A 26139-nucleotide genomic window follows, 5' to 3' on the forward strand; every position below is an offset into this window, starting at 1 on the left:
TTTACCAGGCACCACACCATGAAAAACGGTATTTGACGGTTTAAGATTCGTATCTGTCAACCCCATACGGCGGAATGTATCATAATATAGGATATTGATACTACTTCCCCCATCCATGAGCACTTTGGTGAACTTGTACCCCCCAACTTGAGGGGCCACCACCAGGGCCAAGTGACCCGGATTGTCAACCCAGGGTGGGTGATCCTCTCTGCTCCACAAAATGGGTTGCTCAGACGAGCGCAAATACCGAGGCACTGCCAGTTCTATAGAGTTTACTGCCCTCTTGTGAAGCTTCTGATCACGCTTACATAAACTGGTAGTGAAGACATGATATTGCCCGCTATTTAGCTGCTTGGGATTACTCCAGTAACCCTACTGCTACTGCTGCTGTTGGTTCCCCTGATGGTTGTAACCTCCCTGGTTGCCTTGGTGCCCTTGATTGATGTGTCCGGTTTGGTTGCCTTGAAACCCTAAACCGGAATCGCCACCTCCGTAACCCGGCCCGTGGAAACCACCTCCTGAACCGCCGGACGGGCCATTATCATACTGGAACATATTGGAGTTCTTGAAATCCCGCATGATATAACAGTCCTTCCAAAGATGCGATGCTGGCTTCTCCTTTGATCCATGCTTTGGACAGGGTTGATTTAACAGGTGCTCCAAATTGGGCCCTGAACCTCTGCCCCTCTGGGGCTGCTTGCCCTTACGGCGCTGGCCATTCTCCTGAGCATTGGTGTTAGCAACAAAGTCCAAGCTGTTGTCGGCCTTGCGCTTGCCACTGTTCCCATGGCCTGCCGGATTATGCTGCTGACCCTTGGCATTGTCGTTCTTCTTCCCTTTCCCCGGTTTGTCCTCCTCTGAGTCCGGGTCCTTGGTACTATCTGAATCGGCGTATTTAACCAAAGTGGCCATGAGCATTGACATATCATTACAGTGACGTTTGAGCCTCCCTAACTTCTGTTTGAGCGGCAGAAAACGGCAATTGCCCTCCAACGTTAGTACTGCAGTATCTGCATTGATACGATCCGATGAATGTAAAATCGCTGAGACCCGCTTGACCCAATGGGTCCTGGACTCCCCCTCCTCTTGGACACAAGTGGCCAGATCCACGATTGACATGGGCTGCTTACAAGTATCTTTGAAGTTCTAGATAAACCGGTGCTTCAACTCGGCCCATGATCCGACGGAGTTGGTTGGTAAGCTCTTCAACCAAGTACGAGCTGTTCCTTCCAACATCATGGTGAAGTATTTAGTGCACACTACCTCATCCACATATAACATCTCCATTGCCATCTCATAGCTTTCAACCCATGCCTCCGGTTGTAAATCGGTGGTGTAATTTGGTACCTTACGAGGTCCCTTGAAGTCCTTGGGCAATCTCACATTACGCAAAGCGGGGGTGAGACATGGCACCCCTAAGGAACTGAATACCACACCTAGCTGTACTGAAGCGGTAGGGTGAACCGGAGTATGTTGACACGCTCCGTGTCGAGCCGCTAGCTCGGCCTCCCGACGCGCACGACCGTGGTCCACAACATCCTGTGCATTAGTACCTCCCCCTGCGGGGTTGTGTCCTCGCGGCGAATTACGGCGGCGTGCACTGCTTGACATGACTGGTTCATCCTCAACATGTCTGCTATAGCTCCTGCTCAGACGGGGAGTGGAATGAATCCTCACGCGACTGTGTGAATATGCCTGCTGCTGATTTAGCGCCATTTGAAGGAGATCTCTAGCTCGACATACCTCAATCGCGACTAGTGATCCGCCGTCGGTTGGGAGAGCGCCAGGCGTGAAGCGGTGGCCACAATATTGTCCAACGAGTGGGAATAATGCCCGGGAGGTGTTGGTACATACTGTGGCACAACGTTGTTCTGACGAGGTGGGTCCATCATGTGCTATTGAACCGACGCTCCTGTTCCTGGTGCCTCCGTCTGGTTCAGTACTGGCGGGTGACTAGTGATACCTCTCCAACATATCTATAATTTTTGATTGCTCCATGCTATATTATCTACTGTTTTGGACTATATTGGGCTTTATTTTCCACTTTTATAATATTTTTGGGACTAACCTATTAACTGGAGGCCCAGCCCAGAATTGTTGTTTTTTTGCCTATTTCAGTGTTTCAAAGAAACGGAATATCAAACGGAGTCCATACAGAATAAAACCTTCGGGAACGTGATTTTCTCACCAAACGTGATCCAGGAGACTCGGACCCTACGCCAAGGCATCAGAGAGGCGGTCACGAGGGTGGGGGGCGCGCCCCCTGCCTCGTGGGCCCCTCGGTGCTCCACCGACATACTCCTTCCTCCTATATATACCTACGTACCCCAAACGAACAAATACGGAGCCAAAAACCTAATTCCACCGCCGCAACTTTCTGTATCCACGAGATCCCATCTTGGGGCCTGTTCCGGAGCTCCGCCGGAGAGGGCCGTCATCACGGAGGTCTTCTACATCATCATAGCCTCTCCGATGAAGTGTGAGTAGTTTACCTCAGACCTTCGGGTCCATAGTTAGTAGCTAGATGGCTTCTTCTCTCTTTTTGGATCTCAATACAAAGTTCTCCCCCTCTCTCGTGGAGATCTATTCTATGTAACCTTCTTCTTTTTGCGGTGTGTTTGTTGAGACCGATGAATTGTGGGTTTATGATCAAGTCTATCTATGAATAATATTTGAATCTTCTCTGAATTCTTTTATGTATGATTGGTTATCTTTGCAAGTCTCTTTGAATTATCCGTTTGGTTTGGCCAACTAGATTGGTAGTTCTTGCCATGGGAGAAGTGCTTAGCTTTGGGTTCGATCTTGCGGTGTCCTTTCTCAGTGATAGAAGGGGCAGCAATGAACGTATTTCATCGTTGCCATCGAGGATAACAAGATGGGGTTTATTTCATATTGCATGAATTTATCTCTCTACATCATGTCATCTTGCTTAAGGTGTTACTCTGTTTTTAACTTAATACTCTAGATGCATGCTGGATAGCGATCGATGAGTGGAGTAATAGTAGTAGATGCAGAATCGTTTCGGTCTACTTGTCACGGACGTGATGCCTATATACATGATCATACCTAGATATTCTCATAACTATGCTCAATTATGTCAATTGCTCAACAGTAATTTGTTCACCCACCGTAGAATACTTATGCTCTTGAGAGAAGCCACTAGTGAAACCTATGGCCCCCGGGTCTATTCTCATCATATTAATCTCCATTACTTTAATCTTGCTTTGCCTTTTACTTTGCCGTTACTTTTTACTTTGCATCTCTATACCAAAAATACCAAAAATATTATATCTATCAGATCTTACTCTCTTAAGTGACCGTGAAGGGATTGACAACCCCTAATCGCGTTGGTTGTGAGTAGCTATAGTTTTGTGCAGGTACGAGGGACTTGAGCGTGGCCTCCTACTAGATTGATACCTTGGTTCTCAAAAACTGAGGGAAATACTTATGCTACTCTGCTGCATCATCCCTTCCTCTTCGGCGAAATCCAACGCAAGCTCAAGAGGTAGCAAGAAGGATTTCTGGCGCCGTTGCCGGGGAGTCTAAGCAAAAAGTCAACATACCAAGTACCCATCACAATCCCTATCTCTCGCATTACATTATTTGCCATTTGCCTCTCGTTTTTCTCTCCCCCACTTCACCCTTGCCATTTTATTCGCCCTCTCTCTCTCTCTATCCTCCCTCTCTATTTGCCTCTTTTGCCCGTTTGCTCTTGCTTGCTCGTGTGCTAGTTTGCTTGTTTGTCGCGATGGCTCAAGATACTACCAAATTGTGTGACTTCACCAACACCAATAATAATGATTTCCTTAGCACTCCAATTGCTACTCTTGCTAATACTGAATCTTGTGAAATCAATACTGCTTTGTTAAATCTTGTTATGAAAGATCAATTCACCGGCCTTCCTAGTGAAGATGCCGCTACTCATTTGAATAGCTTCGTTGATTTATGTGATATGTAAAAGAAAAAAGATGTCGATAATGATGTCGTTAAATTGAAGCTATTTCCTTTTTCGCTTAGAGATCGTGCTAAAGCTTGGTTTTCGTCTTTGCCTAAAAATAGTATTGATTCTTGGAACAAGTGCAAAGATGCTTTTATCTCTAAGTATTTCCCTCCCGCTAAGATCATCTCTCTTAGAAATGATATTATGAACTTTAAGCAACTTGATCATGAACATGTTGCACAAGCTTGGGAGAGAATGAAATTAATGATACGTAATTGCCCTACTCATGGTTTGAATTTGTGGATGATTATACAAATTTTTTATGCTGGATTGAATTTTGCTTCTAGAAATCTTTTAGATTCGGCCGCGGGAGGCACTTTTATGGAAATCACTTTAGGAGATGCTACTAAACTCTTAGATAATATTATGGTTAATTATTCTCAATGGCATACTGAAAGATCCTCTAATAAAAAAGTGCATGCGATAGAAGAAATCAATGTTTTGAGTGGAAAGATGGATGAACTTATGAAATTATTTGCTACTAAGAGTGTTTCTTCTGATCCTAATGATATGCCTTTGTCTACCTTGATTGAGAATAACAATGAATCTATGGATGTGAATTTTGTTGGTAGGAATAATTTTGGTAACAACGCTTATAGAGGGAATTTTAATCCTAGGCCATATCCTAGTAATCCTTCTAATAATTATGGGATTCCTACAACAACTCTTATGGAAATTATAATAAGATGCCCTCTGAATTTGAGAATAGTGTCAAAGAGTTTATGAATTCACAAAAGAATGTTAATACTTTGCTTGAAGAGAAACTGCTTAAAGTTGATGATTTCGCTAGGAACGTTGATAGAATTTCTCTTGAGGTTGATTCTTTAAAGCTTAGATCTATTCCTCCTAAGCATGATATCAATGAGTCTCTCAAAGCCATGAGAATTTCCATTGATGAGTGCAAGGAAAGAACCGCTAGGATGCGTGCTTCCAAAGATGCCTTTATTAAAGCGTGTTCTTCCAATTCCTATGAAAATCAAGATGAAGATCTAAATGTTATTGATGTGTATCCTATTAAATCTTTGTTTTGCAATATGAATCTTGATGAAACTGAATATGATCTTCCTTTACCTAGAAGGCGTTCTAAAAATTCGGAGTATTTAGATCTTTATGATGAAATTGATGAAAGTGGGATTGAAAGAAATAAACATCTAGATGTTGCTAAACCCACTATATTGGATTTCAAGGAATTTAATTATGAAAGTTGCTCTTTAATTGATTGTATTTCCTTGTTGCAATCCATGCTAAATTCTCCACATGCTTATAGTCAACATAAAGCCTTCACCGAACATATTGTTGATGCCTTGATGCAATCTTATGAAGAAAAACTTGAGTTGAAAGTTTCTATCCCTAGAAAACTCTATGATGAGTGGGAACCAACTATTAAAATTAAAATTAAAGATCATGAGTTTTATGCTTTGTGTGATTTGGGTGCTAGTGTCTCTACTATTCCCAAGACTTTGTGTGATTTGCTAGATTTCCGTAATTTTGATGATTGCTCTCTAAACTTGCATCTTGCGGATTACACTATTAAGAAACCTATGGGAAGGATTAATGATGTTATTATTGTTGAAAATAGGAATTATGTGCCCGTAGATTTCATTGTTCTTGATATAGATTGCAATCCTTCTTGCCCTATTATTCTTGGTAGACCTTTCCTTAGAACGGTTGGTGCGATTATTGATATGAAGGACGGGAATATTAGATTTCAATTTCCATTAAAAAAGGGATGGAACACTTTCCAAGAAAGAAAATAAAATTGCCATATGAAACTTTTATGAGATCCACTTATGGATTTCCTACTAAAGATGGCAATACCTAGATCTATCCTCGCTTTTATGCCTAGCTAGGGGCGTTAAACGATAGCGCTTGTTGGGAGGCACCCCAATTTTATTTTTATTCCTTGATTTTTTTATCCTGTTTAGTAATAAATAAATTACTTAGCCTCTGTTTTGGTTGTGTTTTTTGTGTTTAATTAGTGTTTGTGCCAAGTAGAACCGTTGGGAAGACTTGGGGAAAGTCTTGTTGAACTTGCTGTAAAAAACAGAAACTTTAGCGCTCACGAGAACTGCAGTAATATTTATTTGGAGAGTGCTATTTACTTAATTATTTTTGCAGATGATTAATAGATAAATTCCCCACGTCCAGCAATTTATTTTAGAATTTTTGGGGTTCTATATCTTGCGCTAGCTACAGATTACTACAGACTGTTCTGTTTTTGACAGATTCTGTTTTTCGTGTGTTGTTTGCTTATTTTGATGAATCTATGGTTAGTAAAATAGTTTATAATCCATAGAGAAGTTAGAATACAATAGGTTTAACACCAATACAAATAAATAATGAGTTCATTACAGTACCTTTAAGTGTTTTTTTTCTTTCGCTAACGGAGCTCACGAGTTTTCTATTTTAAGTTTTGTGTTGTGAAGTTTTCAAGTTTTGGGTGAATTCTTGTGATGGATTATGGAACAAGGAGTGGCAAGAGCCTAAGCTTGGGGATTCCCATGGCACCCCCAAGATAATCCAAGGACACCAAAAATTCAAAGCTTGGGGATGCCCCGGAAGGCATCCCCTCTTTCGTCCACTTTCATCGGTAATTTACTTGGAGCTATATTTTTATTCACCAACATGATATGTGTTTTGCTTGGAGCGTCTTGTATTATTTGTGTCTTTGTGTTTTAGTGTGCCACAATCATCCTTGCTGTACACACCTTTTGAGAGAGCCATACATGAATTAAAATTTGATAGAATACTCTATGTGCTTCACTTATATCTATTGAGTTATGTAGTTTTGCTCTATGTGCTTCACTTATATATTTTTGAGCTAAGTAGTTTTGCTCTATGTGCTTCACTTATATCTTTTGAGCATTATAGTTTTGATCTATGTGCTTCACTTAGATCTTTTAGAGCACGGTGGTGAACTTGTTTTAAAAGAAACTATTGATCTCTCATGCTTCACTTAAATTATTTTGAGAGCCTCTTAATAGCATGGTAATTTGCTTAATAATAATATGTTGGTACTCAAAATTTGTGAAACTTTCTTTTGAGTGTGTTGAATACTAAGAAAAAATTGAAACATGACAATTGTTTTGAGATATGGAGGTGATAATATTAAAGTCATGCTAGTTGAGTAGTTGTGAATTTAAAGAATACTTGTGTTAAATTTGTGATTCCCGTAGCATGCACGTATGGTGAACCGTTATGTGATGAAGTCGGAGCACGATTTATTTATTGATTGTCTTCCTTATGAGTGGCGGTCGGGGACAAGCGATGGTCTTTTCCTACCAATCTATCCCCCTAGGAGCATGCGCGTAATACTTTGCTTTGATAACTTCTAGATTTTTGCAATAAGTATATGAGTTATTTATGACTAATTTGAGTCCATGGATTATACACACTCTCACCCTTCCACCTTTCGCCGGTATCATACACCCACCATATACCTTCCTCAAAACAGCCACCATACCTACCTACTATGGCATTTCCATAGCCATTCCGAGATATATTGCCATGCAACTTTCCACCGTTCCGTTTATTATGACACACTCCATCATTTTCATATTTCTGAGCATGATCATGTAGTTGACATCGTATTTGTGGCAAAGCCACCATTCATAATTCTTTCATACATGTCACTCATGAGTCATTGCACATCCCGGTAACCTGCCGGAGGCATTCATATATAGTCATATTTTGTTCTAAGTATCAAGTTGTAATTGTTGAGTTGTAAGAAAAATAAAAGTGTGATGATCATCATTATTAGAGCATTGTCCCAAGTGAGGAAAGGATGATGGAGACTATGATTCCCCCACAAGTCGGGATGAGACTCCCGACGAAAAATAATAAAAAAGAGAGGCTAAAGAAGCCCAAATAAAAAGAGAAATAAAAGAGGCCATAAAAAAGAGAAAAGGCCCAAATAAAAAAAATGAGAGAAAAAGAGAGAAGGGACAATGTTACTATCCTTTTACCACAGTTGTGCTTCAAAGTAGCACCATGATCTTCATAGTAGAGAGTCTCTCATGTTTTCACTTTCATATAGTAGTGGGAATCTTTCATTATAGAACTTGGCTTGTATATTCCAATGGTGGGCTTCCTCAAATTGCCCTAGGTCTTCATGAGCAAGCAAGTTGGATGCACACCCACTTAGTTTCTTTTTGAGCTTTCATATACTTATAGCTCTAGTGCATCCATTGCATGGCAATCCCTACTCACTCACATTGATACCTATTGATGGGCCTCTCCATAGCCCACTGATACGCCTAGTTGATGTGAGACTATCTTCTCCTTTTTTTGTCTCCTCCACAACCACCATTCTATTCCACCTATAGTGCTATATCCATGGCTCATGCTCATGTATTGCGTGAAGATTGAAAAAGTTTGAAAAAGTTAGAGTATGAAACAATTCCTTGGCTTGTCATTGGGGTTGTGCATGATTTAAATACTTTGTGTGGGGAAGATAGAGCATAGCTAGACTATATGATTTTGTAGGGATAACTTTCTTTGGCCATGTTATTTTGAGAAGACATAATTGCTTTGTTAGTATGCTTGAAGTATTATTATGTCAATATAAATTTTCGTCTTGAATCTTTCAAATCTGAATATTCATATCACAATTAAGAAGATTTGCATTGAAATTATGCCAAGTAGCACTCCGCATCAAAAATTCTATTTTTATCATTTACCTACTCGAGGACGAGTAGGAATTAAGCTTGGGGATACCTGATACGTCTCCAACGTATCTATAATTTTTGATTGCTCCATACTATATTATCTACTGTTTTGGACTATATTGGGCTTTATTTTCCACTTTTATAATATTTTTGGGACTAACCTATTAACCGGAGGCCCAGCCCAGAATTGCTGTTTTTTTGCCTATTTCAGTGTTTCGAAGAAACGGAATATCAAACGGAGTCCATATGGAATAAAACCTTCGGGAACATGATTTTCTCACCGAACGTGATCCAGGAGACTTGGACCCAACACCAAGGCATCAGAGAGGCGGTCACGAGGGCGGGGGGCGCGCCCCTGCCTAGGGCGCGCGGCACGCCCCCTGCCTCGTGGGCCCCTCGGTGCTCCACCGACGTACTCCTTCCTCCTATATATACCTACGTACCCCCAAATGAACAGATACGGAGCCAGAAACCTAATTCCACCGCCGCAACTTTCTGTATCCACGAGATCCCATCTTGGGGCCTGTTCCGGAGCTCCGCCGGAGAGGGACGTCATGACAGAGGGCTTCTACATCATCATAACCTCTCTGATGAAGTGTGAGTAGTTTACCTCAGACATTCGGGTCCATAGTTAGTAGCTAGATGGCTTCTTCTCTCTTTTTGGATCTCAATACAAAGTTCTCCCCCTCTCTCGTGGAGATCTATTCGATGTAATCTTCTTTTTTTTGCGGTGTGTTTGTTGAGACCGATGAATTGTGGGTTTATGATCAAGTCTATCTATGAATAATATTTGAATCTTCTCTGAATTCTTTTATGTATGATTGGTTATCTTTGCAAGTCTCTTTGAATTATCCATTTGGTTTGGCCAACTAGATTGGTAGTTCTTGCCATGGGAGAAGTGCTTAGCTTTGGGTTCAATCTTGCGGTGTCCTTTCCCAGTGACAGAAGGGGCAGCAAGGCACGTATTGCATCATTTCCATCGAGGATAACAAGATGGGGTTTATTTCATATTGCATGAATTTATCTCTCTACATCATGTCATCTTGCTTAAGGCATTATTCTGTTTTTAACTTAATACTCTAGATACATGCTGGATAGCAGTCGATGAGTGGAGTAATAGTAGTAGATGCAGAATCGTTTCGGTCTACTTGTCACGGACGTGATGCCTATATACATGATCTACCTAGATATTCGCATAACTATGCTCAATTCTGTCAATTGCTCAACAGTAATTTGTTCACCCACCGTAGAATACTTATGCTCTTGAGAGAAGCCACTAGTGAAACCTATGGTCCCCGGGTCTATTCTCATCATATTAATCTCCATTACTTTAATCTTGCTTTGCCTTTTACTTTGCCTTTACTTTTTACTTTGCATCTTTATACCAAAAATATTATATCTATCAGATCTCACTCTCGTAAGTGGCCGTGAAGGGATTGACAACCCCTAATCGCGTTGGTTGCAAGTAGCTATCGTTTTGTGCAGGTACGAGGGACTTGAGCATGTCCTCCTACTGGATTGATACCTTGGTTCTCAAAAACTGAAGGAAATACTTACGCTACTCTGCTGCATCATCCCTTCCTCTTCGGGGAAATCCAACGCAAGCTCAAGAGGTAGCAACTAGCTCCTGCTCCTGGTGTGTTGAAGAGATTTTGCGGCTCATAACCCGACGGGAGATGCGATCAGTACTTTCTTCTCAGGACCTCTTCGGAAGCGTTCTGATCCAGCCTAATCCGGTAGGCCTGTACTTCCAATTCAGCTCGTTTTGTGGCCATCCTAGTGTTCTCCGCCGTTAGGTCCACTTTAGCCTGGGCTATCTGATCCTTCACCTTGGCAATCTCCGTGTTGTGCTGATCCCTGGCTGCTGGATCCACCTCTGCAGCCATTAACATTGCCAAAGCGTCGAACAGGCCAGACAGGACCTGAGCCGGAGGCGGCACAGAGCCTCCTGCCCCCGCCGGCGTGGCTGTTGTTGAACCGGAGAGCATTGCTGCAACAGTTGATGAGTGAGGCGCCGACTGTGTATCGGCCATGAAGATGGCGGCCCGGTTTGGCAGATCAGGGGAGTCCGGAATACTGTTGCCCTCGGATCCCCCACTGATCCGGCCATCTTGTAACTGATAGAGCGATTCGTTCTCTCCAGAAGACTCATCGTCGGAACTGACAACGGTTTCTCCATCGGATGCCAGTCCGTCCTCGTATTCTGCCCCATGGATAGCACCTACGAAGACGTGCTTCATCACAGGCTGAACCGGGGAAGAACTTTACGCTGAGCCGTTTCGATGATGTTAGTGCAGGTGTCCAGCTCAGGGGCCGGTTCGCCAATCTTGCCGATGAATACGTGAATCCCACCAAAGGGGACCCGGTACCCGTATTCAATTGAATCGGCCTCGGGACCCCATCCTGTGTTGTCGATGTAGAGCTTGCCGTGACGACTCTTCGTCATCCGGCCCACAGCGCATCCCTTGAGTCCATCAAAGCTGCCCTTTAAGAACTCGAAACCATCATGCGATAGCCCCATGGTGGGTGCCAACTGTCGTGGGTTTGTCACGACAGATGTCCTTGTGAAAGGACTTAGTCGTGGAGCCATCGCAACGGGTTAGCTTAAAGGGGTTAATCCGGACAAGGGGACACGGGGAGTTTTATACTAGTTCGGCCCCTTCAAGGAAGGTAAAAGCCTACGTCTAGTTGTGATTGGTTTTGCTAGGGTTTCGAAGTCCAGGGAGCGAATCCGCTTTGTCTGACTCTCGAGTTGTTGTCTATCCCTTGAACCGCTGCCGGTTCGTCCCCTTATATACATGGGTGGCGCCCGTCGGTTTAAGGAGTCCCGAAGCCGGATCATAAACGTATCCGGTTCGGTCTCTACACTCCCTATATTACGAAGCAAGTCACATAATTAAGCCGGTTTACATCTACAGGCCTTAACTCACTTCTGGGCCTTGGGCCTTCGTAAAGCGCCATCATCTTCACATCTTCATGGGCTTCTAATCTTCATAAAGTTAGTCTGGCTACTCCTGGCCGATTTATGTCCAGTAGTAATATCCCCAACAGTAATTGTGATGATAGCAGTAGTAACTTAGCAAGAACAATATAATATAAGTTCGTAGGCATTGGATCGGTGACTTGTTGGATGATATTCATCATGAGACATTTATAACCTTGGGCAATACGGCACTAGCTCCAGTTCATCAATATAATGTAGGCATGTATTCCGTAAATAGTCATACATGCTTATGGAAAGAACTTGCATGACATCTTTTGTCCTACCCTCCCGTGGTAGCGGGGTCCATTGGAAACTAAGGGATATTAGGGCCTCCTTTTAATAGAGAACTGGAACAAAGCATTAACACATAGTGAATACATGAACTCCTCAAACTACGGTCATCACTGGGAGTGGTCCCGGCTATTGTCACTCCGAGGTTGTCGGATCATAACACGTAGTAGTTGACTATAACTTGCAAGATCGGATCTAGAGCATGGATATAATGGTGATAACATAAACGGTTCAGATCTGAAATCATGGCACCCGGGCCCAAAGTGACAAGCATTAAGCATGGCAAAGTCATAGCAACATCAATCTAAGAACATAGTGCACTACTAGAAAAAGGGCTATAGATGGGATTGATACTAATGGCGCACCAGACAAGCAGTGCGCCATTAGTATATACTAATGGCGCACCACCTACTGATACGCCATTAGAGTTGAAACTACTAATGGCGCACCTGGCCCAGGGTGCGCCATTAGTATCAATTTTTTTTAACTAGTGCGCCTGTCCAAACATACTAATGGCGCATCAAGATACAGTGTGCCATTACTAGTTGTAACTAGTAATGTCGCACCAGCCGGAAAGTGCACCACTAATGTTGTTTTTTTATTATATTTTTTATTCCCTTTTTTGCAAAACTACTAATGGCGCACTGTTCCATCGTGCGCCATTACTAGTTTAAACTAGTAATGGCGCACTGTGGGATAGTGCGCCATAAGTATTTTTTTTTGCAAAACTACTAATGGCGCACCACCAGGAGGTGCGCCATTAGTAACCTGGATTACTAATGGCGCATTTAGAGTTGGTGCGCCATTAGTAAGTGGGCAGCAACAAGATATTTTGGACAGCCTCTCCTACCCACACTCACTTTCTCCCCACTTCATTCTCTCCACCTCCTCCTTGTCTCGGGTGCCTCCTCTTTTTCACCTCATTTCCACCATAGATTCATTCAATTTAAGTGGTTAAATTACCTTGTTTTGATAGGTAAGTAAGGGGGGAAGCTATATTTATGTTGTTCTCCCTACAACAATGTGCACATGCACTTTTTATGGCCTAGCTAGATCTATGTATGTTCGTGGTGTTGCATATGTTTGTGGTGTTGCATATGTGTTTGTGTTTGGAGGTGTACCGGTATTTGAAATTCGATAGTTGCCAATATTTTGCCGGAATGTTGATTCATTTCCGTTTCGGCGAGAATTTTGGCATTAAGCATTCTTTTTGGTCCTATTTTTAGGGAAAGTCATGCCAAATTTTTCTTGGTTCTAAAATATCGTTTTGCTCTACCCTGCAGGCGACCATGGTCTGCATGATGACCGAAGGCATCGTGAATAGGTTTTTGAGGTCCGCGAAGGCCGAGATGCTTCAAAAGAACGAGACGGAGATAAGATGTCCGTGTCGAAGATGCAAGCTGAAGAGCCTTATTGCGGACCCGGAATCCGGGCAAGTGCGGGACCAGCTGCTCTTGCGTGGTTTCATGGATGGCTATCAGTGGCAAGGTGATGAAGATGACTACGAAGTCGTCCATGGGGGCCGGGCAAGAAATGAGGAAGGGCAGCAAGACAACCACCGCGGCTTAGGCGGGCGAGAAGACGAAGAATCCCGAGGAGATGATCACGACGGTGATGTTATACACAGTCATCATGTAGAAGATGCAGGACATGATGATGAGGAAGATGCCGGAGCAGTCGACGGGCATGATCATGAAGATGATGATGCCGGCGGAGCAGACGATGCTGGACCATCGATGGGCTGGGTGCAGGACCCTCATATTCAAGAGCTGCTTCTCAAGCAGATGGATAACGCAAGAGCTGCCGCCCGAGAGAAAGCCAAGATGGATCAACTTGAGTTAGACGCGGTTACTCCAATGTATGAAGGATGCAGGCCCGAGGATACCCGCCTGAAAGTAACGCTCATGGCTCTGGAGATGAAGGTAAAACACAAAATGACCGACGCATGCTTCGACGAGAACATGTCATTCTGGCACGAACGTCTTCCCAAGGGGAACAAGTGCCCGACCAGTTTGGAGGAGGCGAACAAAATCGTGTGTATTCTGGATTTACTGCACGTGAAATACCATGTGTGCATGAATAATTGCATCATTTATCGGGATGAGCACGCGGAGTCTACCATATGTCCGGTGTGCGGCATCACTCGATACAAGAAGAGGAAGAAATCTCCTCGAAAAGTGGTGTGGTACTTTCTGATCACTCCTCGTCTGTAGCGGTATTTCGCGGACCCTAAGGTAGCAAAGCTCCTGCGTTGGCACGCGGATAGGGAGGAGAAGAAGCGAGAAGATGACGCAAATGATCCGGAGATAGATAAAAAAGACAAGATGCTGAGTCACCCTAAGGATGCGAGCCAGTGGCAAGCGTTGAACTTCGAAGACCCAGAATTTGGGAATGATCCAAGGAACATCGTGCTGGGCGCGAGCACAGAGGGAGTCAATCTGTTTGGCAGCCAGAGAAGCACACATAGCACCTGGCATGTGTTTGTGTGGATGTACCACCTTCCCCCCTGGTTGTGCATGAAGAGGAAGTACATTCACATGAGTATGCTAATTGAAGGACCGAAACAACCAGGGAACAACATCAATCTGTATCTGGGGCTGCTGAAAGAGGAGCTTGACACGCTATGGAAAACGCCAGCCAATACGTGGGACGCCGCAGAGAAAGAATATTTCCCTATGAGAGCCGCGCTGCTCACGACGGTGCACGACTATCTCGGTTACGGATATGTCACGGGGCAGGTGGTCCACGGATTTTCTGGATGCGTTAGGTGCATGGATGACACAATGTATCGCCAGCTAGATAGAGATCCCGGGTCTTCAAAAACCGTGTTCATGGGACATCGAAGGTGGCTTCGCGATGATGACCGGAGAAAACGCAAGGATCTGTTCGATGGTGAAACCGAACCCCGAGGACGCCCGCGTACGAGGAGCGGCGAGGAAATAGACGAGCTGTTGAAAAATTGGAAAGACTGCCCACTGCCGGGAAAGAAGGAAAAGGCGCCAGAGCCAAGAAAGAAGCGAAAGGCGCCAGAGCCGCTGCTGAAGGTATGGAAAACGAGGTCTGTTTTCTGGGACTTGCCGTACTGGAAGATCCACCGTGTGCCTCACAGCCTTGATGTCATGCATATCACGAAAAACATGTGCGAGAGTCTGCTTGGTACCCTGCTCAACATGCCAGAGAGGACCAAAGATGGGCCGAAAGCAAGGGCAGACTTGAAATCAATGGGCATCAGGCAGGAGCTTCACGCTATATACGATGATCATGATGATGATGAGGCGAAGCAGGACACGGAAAGTCGTCACAAAGGCAAAAAGGCCAAGAAGACTGGAAATGACTACCCTCCCGCGTGCTTACTCTAAGTCAGGAGGAGATCGAGCAGTTTTTCACCTGCCTCGTAGGAGTAAAACTTCCTTACGGTTACGCGGGGAAGATAAGCAGATACCTAGACCCAGCGAAGCTGAAGTTCAGCGGGATGAAGTCTCACGACTGTCACGTGCTGATGACGCAGATACTTCCAGTTGCAATCCGTGGGATCATGGACGCGCACGTCCGTGAAACCCTATTTGGCCTATGCAACTTTTTCGACGTCATCTCTCGGAAGTCTGTTGGCGTGAGGCAAATCAGAAGGCTACAGGAAGAGATCGTGGTGATACTATGCGAGCTTGAGATGTACTTCCCGCCCGCATTCTTCGACGTTATGGTGCATCTGCTGGTCCATATCGTGGACGATATCATCCAACTCGGGCCGACGTTCCTGCACAGCATGATGTCGTTCGAAAGGATGAATGGTGTCATCAAAGGATACATTCGCAACATGTCACGTCCAGAGGGAAGCATAGCCAGGGGCTTTCTGACCGAAGAGTGCATCTCCTACTGCACAAATTATCTAGGCATTGAGAACCCCGTTGGTCTGCCCGTCAACAGGCACCTCGGCAGGCTCGCTGGATGGGGTCACCATGAGGGTCGTCGCGAAATGCATGTCGACTTTGAGGGTCGACTCGCCGACTTTGAAAGAGCAAACCTAGTCACGCTACAACACATAAACGTGGTCGATCCTTGGGTGGTACAGCACAAAACCTTTATTAAGAAGACGTACAATGACCGAGGCCAACAGAGGACGGACAGAGATATACTCAAAGAGCACAACTCATGTTTCACGCGTTGGTTCAAGCAGAAGCTTCTGTCGTACCCTTTACATGAGGATTCTTCCGCGGAAGAACAACTCATATTCGCCTTGTCACAGGGCGCCGAGCACAACCTGATGACCTATGAGGCGTACGATATCAACGGCTACACATTCTACACCGAGGTCAAGGACATGAAGAGCGATGGTTATCAGAACTCCGGGGTAACGTTGGAATCCTACACCGGTAACAACAAGGACAGATACTACGGAAGGATCGAGGAGATCTGGGAGCTGAGCAACGCTGGAGAGAAGGTCCCGATGTTCCGTGTCAGATGGGCCAAGAGCGTCCTAAAAGAAGACCGGTATTTCACCACCATGGTTATACCCGAAGCCAAATCCAAGACCGCGGGCGCAAACGTCACCGCGAAAAATGAGCCATGGGTACTGGCTTCCCAAGTGGACCAATGCTTCTTCATTACCGACCCGTCAAAGCCCAGTCGTGTTGTCGTGAGGAGAGGCAAAAAGAAGATCATCGGAATGGATGGAGTAGCCAATGAGCAAGACTTCGACAAGTATGGCGACCCGAGGATCGAACATGACGACGATGATGAAGTAGCAGCATACACCACAAGAAGAAGCAGGACCACCCTACCTAAAGGACGTCCGTTCCACAGAAGAACTCCATTTGCAAAAAAGAAGGGCAAGAAGATTGTGAACAGATAGCTAGCTAAGATCGATTGTATTTAAATCGTAGCCTTCACTTCCCGATTGTATTTCATGGGAACTTTTTGAACTATCATGAATATTTTTAAATTTCATGGACACTCGATCTCGATCCCCCTCCATCTCGATCGATCGCTATCCCACCTCGCCAGATCCGGTCCCCATCGCCGCCGAGCACCCCCCGGTCCACCGGCCGCCGCCGCCGACCCCCGCACCCTCGATTCCCCTACTCAACCACCGCCGCCGACCCCCCGCACCCCTCCCCTACTCAACCGCCGCCGCCGACCCCCCGCACCCCTCCCCTACTCAACCGCCGCCGCCGACCCCCCGCACCCCGCGCACCCTCCCCCGCTCCACCGGCATTACTGTTTGATGTAATTTTTTAAAAAAATATTACTGTCTTATAAAAAAATATTACTATTATGATTTAAACAAGTTTGAACATATTTAAACACAAATAAGTATCAAACAACATTTTAAATGGATAAAAAAATTGTGGAGCCTGGGAATCGAACCCAGGACCTCCTGGTGTAAGAACTGGCTGCTGACCAATCGAGCTAGTAGAGGGAACTTGGTGTGGATCAGTTCAGGTGGAAGATAACCTGTTGGCTCGAGCAGAAATAAAAAAAATACTAATGGCGCACCACGGTGGGGTGCGCCATTAGTATGGATATACTTATGGCGCACCGAGGGGTGGTGCGCCATTAGTATTGTGCCTGGCCCCATCCATATTTCCCTCCCTCCCCGGCCCCTCCCTATCCCCTCTCTCTCCCTCGCCCTCGCCCTCGATCCCCTTCCCCTCTCCTCTCCCGACGCTGCTGCCCCGCCGCCCCGACGCCGCCTCGACGCTGCCCCGCCGCCCCGACGCCGCCTCGACCCTGCCCCGCCGCCCCGACATCCTTGATGGGAGCCCCTACATTGCCGGATTCATTGTCGTCTTCAACCTACAGTCACCGGCGCGTCCGCGACGATTGTCGCTGTTCTGCTGCTCCTAAGCCACCAACGGGCCATCGTGTGCCTCCTCAGTGAGGCACTCAACCATTCCCTTCTCCTTCCCGTGCGGAACTACCGTCGTATTCGTCGCTCTGTTTGAGGCCGAAGCCATCGTCCGCCATGGCCACGAGCTCGTCGTGGCTGTGCTTTTCCCCCACGTCTCTGGCCGCCCCAGTTCGCCCCCTCGTGCGTGTGCACCTGCCCACGGCCACACCCCGCCTGCTACCTTGCAACAGCTGCTGCTGCGCGCGCCTGTAGCCGCCACTGCCATGTCTAACAGCTGCTGCTGCTGCTGCTAGACATTGAATCGTGCTGCTTCCTTCTTCAGTTAACCCAAGTGTCAATTTTTTTTCAGTTTCGTCAGAATAAAAATGTACAAGGAGTCATTCTGTCCAACTTTGCTGAAAAATAGTTTTCTTGAGTTTTGATCATCAAGAGGACTCATCTTGTAAACGAACTCGTGCTGATAGTTGCAGCTTGCATTAGCTATAGTTTCAAGTCTTGTGGTTGTGATTACTTGACTACCTTTTTGGTTTTCTGGAAACACGCAGTGAATAATTTCCCATACTGATTCATCCCATATATCATCAATGACAAAGAAGTACCTAAAAAAGTTTAACATCAAGCATGCACTCTGCTCTTTTGTGTGATATGGGACTTGGGACTTGGGAATTGGTTCTTTCTTACTACAGTCTTACTGCTATAGTATGGCTCTGTTCTTGGTGGAGTACAATTTTGTATAAAATGAAATGCAAGGTTGCTGATACTGTAACCCAGATCACACAGATCAATTTTTTTTCAATTTATGCAACTGTAAGAGTACCAACCATATTACACAAATCATTTTTGATCTGCAAGGTTGTTGTTACTGTGATGGAGTAACTCTGTAAGATGGAGTACACGAGTACTTTAGTAGTAACTCTTGATTAATTATGGCATTGTGTGTCATAATTTGCTAGGTTGCATGGCATGTGCTGGATGAAGCTTATTGTGTAGTATCTTAATTGACTGATGTTGATGAACCTTTCTTGTACATATTTGGTTTGGTTGATTGCCTGGCATGAGCTAGATGAAATGATCTATTTCTCCTGATGTGAAATGATCCCTTTCTCCTGAAATGTTGATTAATTTCTGTTTCGGTTGAGAATGGGGCACTCCTAGGTCAAGAAAATTAGCAAAGGTCATGCCCAATTTTCTTGACCTAGAAGGTGCCCGATTCTCAACCGAAACTTTTATTTGTGAGCCTTGAGAAGATTAATTGGTTCCACAATGCAAGCCAACTTTTATTTCTCTTGCCTGGTTCCACTAAGATGTGCTATTGCAAGCTATTAATTATTTTTCAGTTGTGAGCCTTGAGAAGATTAATTTTTTCCTATATTGTAGCTTTAATAGTTTTCAGTGTTCCATCTTTCTAGTCTCCTATGTTGAATAGAGACATACAATTTTCAGTGTTAAATCAATTGTGTGATCTCTTTTTCTATGTTTCAAGGACTGCCCAATACAAGTAAAGCAATTCCATCCGCCTCGCCCTCTCACCACGGCCACAGAGGCTCCTGGATCTGGACCAGCCACCGCCGGACAGCAGCAGGTCAGTAAGCCTCTCTCTCTCTCTCCATTCATGTACCTTCCCCTGGCCTGCTGTGACTCACTCAACCCCCATTTGCATCTAGGCAGGCGGCATCCGTCACCGGCAGGTAGGCGACATCCATCACCGGCAAACCTCCCATGCACCGTGCCTCGGACGCACAGCAGCAGGTCAGACCCCCCCTCTCTCTCTCTCTGGCACGATGAGTTATAGGATCAATGCCTAAGTTTTGTTGAGCACACATATTTCTTTTCTGTAAGCATTGGTATTATGTGCTTCCCATAGTTGGTATAAGATGATTTAAGCTTAACAAACAAAATGCACATCGAAACACCCCCAATTCCAGCTCCTTGAATTCTTAGAACTATGGATACCCAGCTCCACTAATTCATGGGCCTGTTTGCGAGAGCACCGGCTCTAAATAAACTGTTAACATCAGTTGGATGTTCAAGCAATTGGCATGCCATGGCATAGAGGTACAGAAATCTTACACAGGGTCAGCACCAGCTTCCAGTAACAGTTTCAAGCATTGAGCAAAAATTTGCTTAAGTAATTCTAACTTTCCAAGGCCTAACACAAAAAAAAAGAATACTGCAGGCACGATACCTCCACCAGGAGCTTGACACATTTCAGTGAGGGAGCAGTTATAGCAACGAGAAGAGGGGTGTCAACACCACCGGGTAGTTTCTTGTTACACTGGCAAAAACAGATTACACATGATTTACTATACTGAAGTAAGATGTAGGAAAGAGCAAACAAATAGAAGGAAGAATGCATTTGTTGTCCTGTGGCCTTCTGTAAAAGAGAAAGGGAAAAAATCAATAGCATTGCAAAAGCAAACATGTATCAACTGAAAGGAGGAGAAGTAGTTTATTTCATAGAGTAAACATTAGCACTATTTGACAGTAAAAGGTTTTAGCTAATTTGAATTAACTGAAAGCAGCAGTACATCATTTTTATTGACAGTAAAATGTTCAAAGAAATAGATATGTAAAACCCCCATAGTTATGTCTTTCGTACAATATGCCATGAAAAGGTGTGCCATTTTCATAGAAGAGAAAACCGGCCTGCCTTTCGGCCTTTTGGTTGCAAGTGCATTTCACTCAAATCACTCAGTAAGTGATGGCATTCTTTGTGAAATGTTCAAATTAGCTAAAACCTGTTCATATGTAAAAGGTTCAGTAAGTGATGACAGTAAAATGTTCAAAGAAGATGTTGCCTGCTCATCAAAGCTAACCATCTCCCCCTTTTCACCCCTTTTCCTTTGTCTTTTGTGGGTTGCAAGGAAGCTACTGTCTTAGCTAGCTTAGCTTGTGCACAAATCCCAGTGTTACAACCTTGTATCTTTGCAGCAACCAACTTTCTAGACGCACCCCTGCATCATGCAACAGTGCCTTCAAGATCCAAGGCAATATCACAAACATCATAGGCAATTTGACCAAACTCACAACCTTGTATCTTTGCAGCAACCAACTTTCTAGACACACCCCTCAAGAACTAGGTTACCCTGAGAACGTGGACTTGGACCTTAGCAACAACACACTAACAGGTTCTATCCCAAAACACCTAGGCAATATCACAAACATCTCTCAATTGTTCCTTGACAATAACCAACTTTTTGGCGACATTCCTCGAGAATTAGGTTATTTGGTCAACTTAGAGATCTTGTTCCTTGACAATAACCAACTTTTTGACCAAACTTTGTTCCTATTTATAGAGAAACATGGACAACAACGATGAGGCCGGGGGTTCGGGCGGTAAGAAATTCTGGGAGCTGTCCTAGGATATGGAGGAACAACCTCACTTGTATGAGGACGCCGCCTTCCCCACCGATCCTGAGACCACCGATGGTACCGCCGAGGATGACCCCACTGATGCCACCACTGATGGTGCCGCCGAGGATGCCACCACTGATGATGGCGGCACACGCACAGATGGCAGCCAACCGAAGAGGCAACGGAAGGACCGGTGCCCGACCGTGCTCCGCACCCTCAAGGAGGAAGTTACTGAAGTGGACTCCAATGGGAATCCAACGGCGGCCGAACGAATAGTCAAGGGGTACTCGCTTCAGCTCGGGTGCATTCTCCGGAGCACCGTCTCGATCAACACCGAGAACCTCAGACATCCTGACCGAGGGAATTTGCGCAACCTCCTCTTCACGAAGCTGCACGAACGATACAAGTTCCCCGCTGAATTTGAAAACACAAGCCTCAAAGGGAATAAAGTGAACAATGCTGCCCTCACGAAGATGAGCACGGCCCTGTCTACTTGGAAAAGCAATGTGAAGAGAATGATCGAGAAAGGTGAGAGTTATGAGAAGATCAAGGAGAAAAATCCTTCGATCGCCGAAGATGACTACAACGACTTCAAGATCAATTGCTCGAGCACCGCAAGCTCCGAATCAAGTAGGTGGGGGAAAGAAATGCGGGAGCTGAACTTAGGGGAACACACACTCGGTCCCGGCGGTTACAGAGTGGCGGAGCCTATATGGGACAAGGAGGAGGCGGACCGTGTCGAGCAAGGCCTACCGCCCCTCTTCGATAAATACGGTGACAAGCAGACCAGGAACTTTGTCAGGGCCCGGTACAAGAAGGACCCGAAAACAAAGGAGCTTACCACGGATCCGAAGACCCCAGGGCGCTTGAGCTTGTTCTGGTAAGGAATACACCCCCGCGTAATTAGCTCCATATGGTTGCATTCTAATTAATGAAGCCAAATTTCTAAATGGTTCACATTCCTTCCGCAGACTGAAAGCCGTAGCGCGGGGTCGACTAAGAGCAACCCTTGGGACACCACTCTAAATAGGGCGTTGAATGTAATGAAGAACAAGGATAAGCTCAGTAAGCCGACGTCAGCTGGTCGTGTGGCCGGCAAAGGCTTGTCGACAAAATGGTCGTCATACTATAACACTGGTGGGCGAAAGGAGAAAAAGACCAGCTCGGAAAGCCAGGCGCGCAAGGTTCAAGAATTCAGGGCACAGGTGGCGCGGATTCCGGAGATTGTCCAAGAGCAAGTGCAACAACAACTCGGAGCGACGATCACCGCCATTGTGCCTACCTTGATCCAGGGGATTAGTGCGTGGATTGCGGGCGGCCAACAGGGGCCGCCCCCGATTCCTAGCTTCATGGCCAGCAACTCGCAGAACGCGATGGTGGGGCCATTGGTGTCTCCGGCGGAGGCGGCATTGGTGTCTCCGACGCCGGCATGGGAGCTTAATGCACCCGGGTGTACGTCGGCCGGCACCTCTGCAGCAAGCGGCCCCTCCGTCAACTGCACGCCCGCCGTTGGTGGTGCCTCGACATTAGCCGAGCTCGACGCCATCATCACGGTAACTAATTAAGCCTCTCTCGGCCGAGGACTTCATCTCCTTGCCTTTGACTGGGCATCCCTGACGCCCTACATGTTTTCACAGGGCGCCGCCGACGTTCCGTGCACTCTCCTGCACTTCGTGAACAACGAGTTAGTCGATGTCGCCAAGGGCAAAATCGTTCATCCGGGCAACCCCTTGTTGCACGGTACCCAGATGCCACCCAACTTGTTTAGGGTTCAACTGGTTTGGGTGCTGCCAGGCTGCGATGAGTTGTTACCTCCGATTCGACCCGTCGGGGCCGACGATGATGACGTGATGACCCTCAGCGCCTGCCTGAGCTGGCCTCTGCTTTGGCCGAAGACCCTTATTCGTTTGGGGGCGGGGGACACCACCCCAAAGACAACACTGCTAGTCGCGCCGGCGCCAAGTCGGCCCCATGGCAAGACCGCCGCAACGGTGCCGGACATCCCTATGCCACTGGATCCAAACATGCATATGGCACAGGATCAGAATGACGAAGACGATGATACATTTGCCAACGTCGATCAGTACTTTGCCGATCATGGGTACGGTGGCGACTTCATGGGGCCTCCTTCTCAAGAACCCAACCCAACAAAAGACGTGCGCGATCTAGCTGGTACCGCGGAGAAGCCAAGTTGCAACAGGCGTCGTCTGCAGTTCAACTCTCAGGAGACTCCTCTAGCTGCCGACTTCACCGAGCCTCAGATAGGCGAGGTGCGAAATATGATCAGCCCCAACACACTCAAGAAGGCGGTCTGTGAGCAGAACTCGGTCCCATTACAGGAGAAGAAGAAGGCACGCAAAAGAAAGACTAACAAGGGTGCGGGCCAGCCGGCACCGAGTACGATCCGTGCTCAAGACGGGCCACCTTCACCTGAGGATATCTCGAGGAGGGTGCATGTGGCGGGTAGGCCGATGCTACCGAGAAATATGCTCGATGCTGCAACCGGTGCTATGCGGAGTCTGCATGACAGTGTTCTTTCTTTGGAGAAGCGGAGTCTCGGAGAGAAGGATGTGGCATACCTGGTTTTCGCGGCCAAGGTGCCAGAGGGCAAGGGCTTTGTGCATAACTCCATTGGGGGTACGATCGTCCTGCGGTTTGATGACATCCACGCTATGTTGAACCTTCATCCGCTGCACTACACCTTCGTTCGGCTATTTTCGCTGAGTATGGAGATGCGGATCATTCACGACAAGACCCCGGACATTGTGATAGTCGACCCCTTCTACATGCGTGCCAAGATCTTGGGCAGCGCTGGGGACTGGCAAGTCGGGAGTTCTTACCTCGAAGGCGTCACTCTGGCAAACCAAGATAAGGATAACTTCCTCGTGCCTTACTTTCCCGAGTAAGTCCTCCCCTCAACCGCCCCGTAACATATGAATTCTTAGATTTCGATCGTTTTTCTTTTAACATTCCGTGTTTTCTGCAGTGACACACGTTGCACGCTCATCCTCCTAAGCCCCAAATATTCCATGGCCACGTATTTCGACCCGGACCGTCAGTCGAACGTAGACTACACAAATGTCAAGAAGGTTCTTGATGATGTTCTCCCCGGCTACGTCAAATCTGGAGGCACCTTCACCAGGCCTATTCGTAAGTACGGCAAGCACGTGTTCTCCCACAATACAACGTTCTGCTGCGTCAAGCAGCCGCCTGGCGGTCAGAAGGGTGCCTACTATGCCATCCATCACATGCGGGCGATCGTACGGGACCATCATCACCTTCTGCTACCGAGTAGACTCAAAGATTGGGCCGCGAGCGTGTCGGCAATCCAGGACGCGGACATCATACAAGAATTCTTTCGCATCCAGTCGGAGTTTGCGGAAATCATCCATCAAGATGTCCTTCGTACCTCGGGGCAGTTCTACCTTAGAAATCAACTGTCCAATAGTGACATTGTCACATCCCTAGTCTGGTATGACCTAGACTAGCTAGTCATTTGTGCATCATGTTTAAATTTCATTTAAATTTGAAATGAGGATTGGTGGAACCCTCAGAATCATTTTTTGAAAATGACCCAAATAAAAATTTCTCCAAAAGGGTCCAAGAAAATGCTCATGATGCCCTCTAAAAATATTGGACAGAGATAAAAATCAAAACAATATTTTTAGGAGCTCATGGACATTTATTTTGGCCATTTGGATTAATTCGATAAATATTTGCATTGGAAATATATTTCTATATATATGAAATATGGTCCAAAAATTATGCCATTTATAAAAGAGCTCTGGAATAATACATCTAGCTCCTGCAAAAATTGGCATAAGGAAATTAAATGATTTAATATATTTATTAAATCAAACAAATGTCAGAAAATTAGGAAAGAAAACAGAAAAGGGGAGAGAGACTTACCTGGCCCATCTCCAGCTGGCGGCCCAGCCCACCCCCGCTGCCTTCTGTCGTCCCCCTCCTCGGACAGAAGGACGAGGGCGTGTGCCCGACGCTCGCCGGCACGCGCGCGCGCCACCTCCCCCCCTGCTGGCCACCTCCTGCTTCCCCGGACTCCCTCCCAATGCCACGGAGACGGCCACGCACCCCAGGCCCTCTCATTCCTCCTCCCCCCCCATGCTCATCCCCTCCTCTGGCTCCCGCCTCACTTCCACCGAACGCGGCCGCCGCCGCCGACGAGAACCACCACGGCCACAGCCACCCCCTCGCCCCTCGGTTGTGCCCACGAGCTCCGCGACGTCGTCCTCGACCCCCTCACCGAACCACGCCCCGCCGGAAGCCTTGCAGCGTCGACTTCGAGCTCTTCTTCAACCTTCGGCCGCCGGTGACCTCTTCTTCGATTCGCGCCGTCTAGGTCGTCCCCAGGCCCACTGAGCTGCGCTTCGACCTCCCAGTGAGCTCCGCCGCCGTTCCCCTTTCTTCTCCCCCTCGTATCCACGCCGTAGCACCGTTCCCCACCACGGCCGAAGCCTCTCGCTGCCGTCCATGTCGCCGCCGCCGTCTCGGCCCGCCTCCGCCCAAACCAAGCCTCCCCTCGCGTTCCTGGTGCCACGAGGGTGCCGCCGGGCCCCTCAGGTGGCCTCCCCGTGCCCCGCAGCCCGATCCCGCTCGCGCCCGAACTCCGGCCGCCGCCGCGAGCCTTGCTCCGGCGAGCTCCGGCCGTCCCCGCTCCTTCCACCTGTCCCACCAGATGCGCGAGAGCCCGGGCTACGCCCCGGTGCTCTCAGACGCCGTCCCCGTGGCCTGTGGCGCGGACTCCGCCGCGTCCAGAGGTCGCCGGCGACGAGCCCCCGTCGCCTGAGCCCTGCCAGGTGGGGCCGGCCCGTCAGGTGATTAGCTTAGTGCTAATCACCGTTAACTAACCCCCCCCTGACGCTGACCAGTGGGCCCGACCCCCCCCTAACCTTTTAATTAAACTAAATAAACCCCTGTTAACCCCCTGTCACTGACGTGTGGGTCCCACACGTCAGGTTTGACCCGGACCAGCCCA

The sequence above is a fragment of the Triticum aestivum genome, chromosome 1A (assembly GCF_018294505.1).
Source record: "Triticum aestivum cultivar Chinese Spring chromosome 1A, IWGSC CS RefSeq v2.1, whole genome shotgun sequence".
Taxonomy (NCBI): domain Eukaryota; kingdom Viridiplantae; phylum Streptophyta; class Magnoliopsida; order Poales; family Poaceae; genus Triticum; species Triticum aestivum.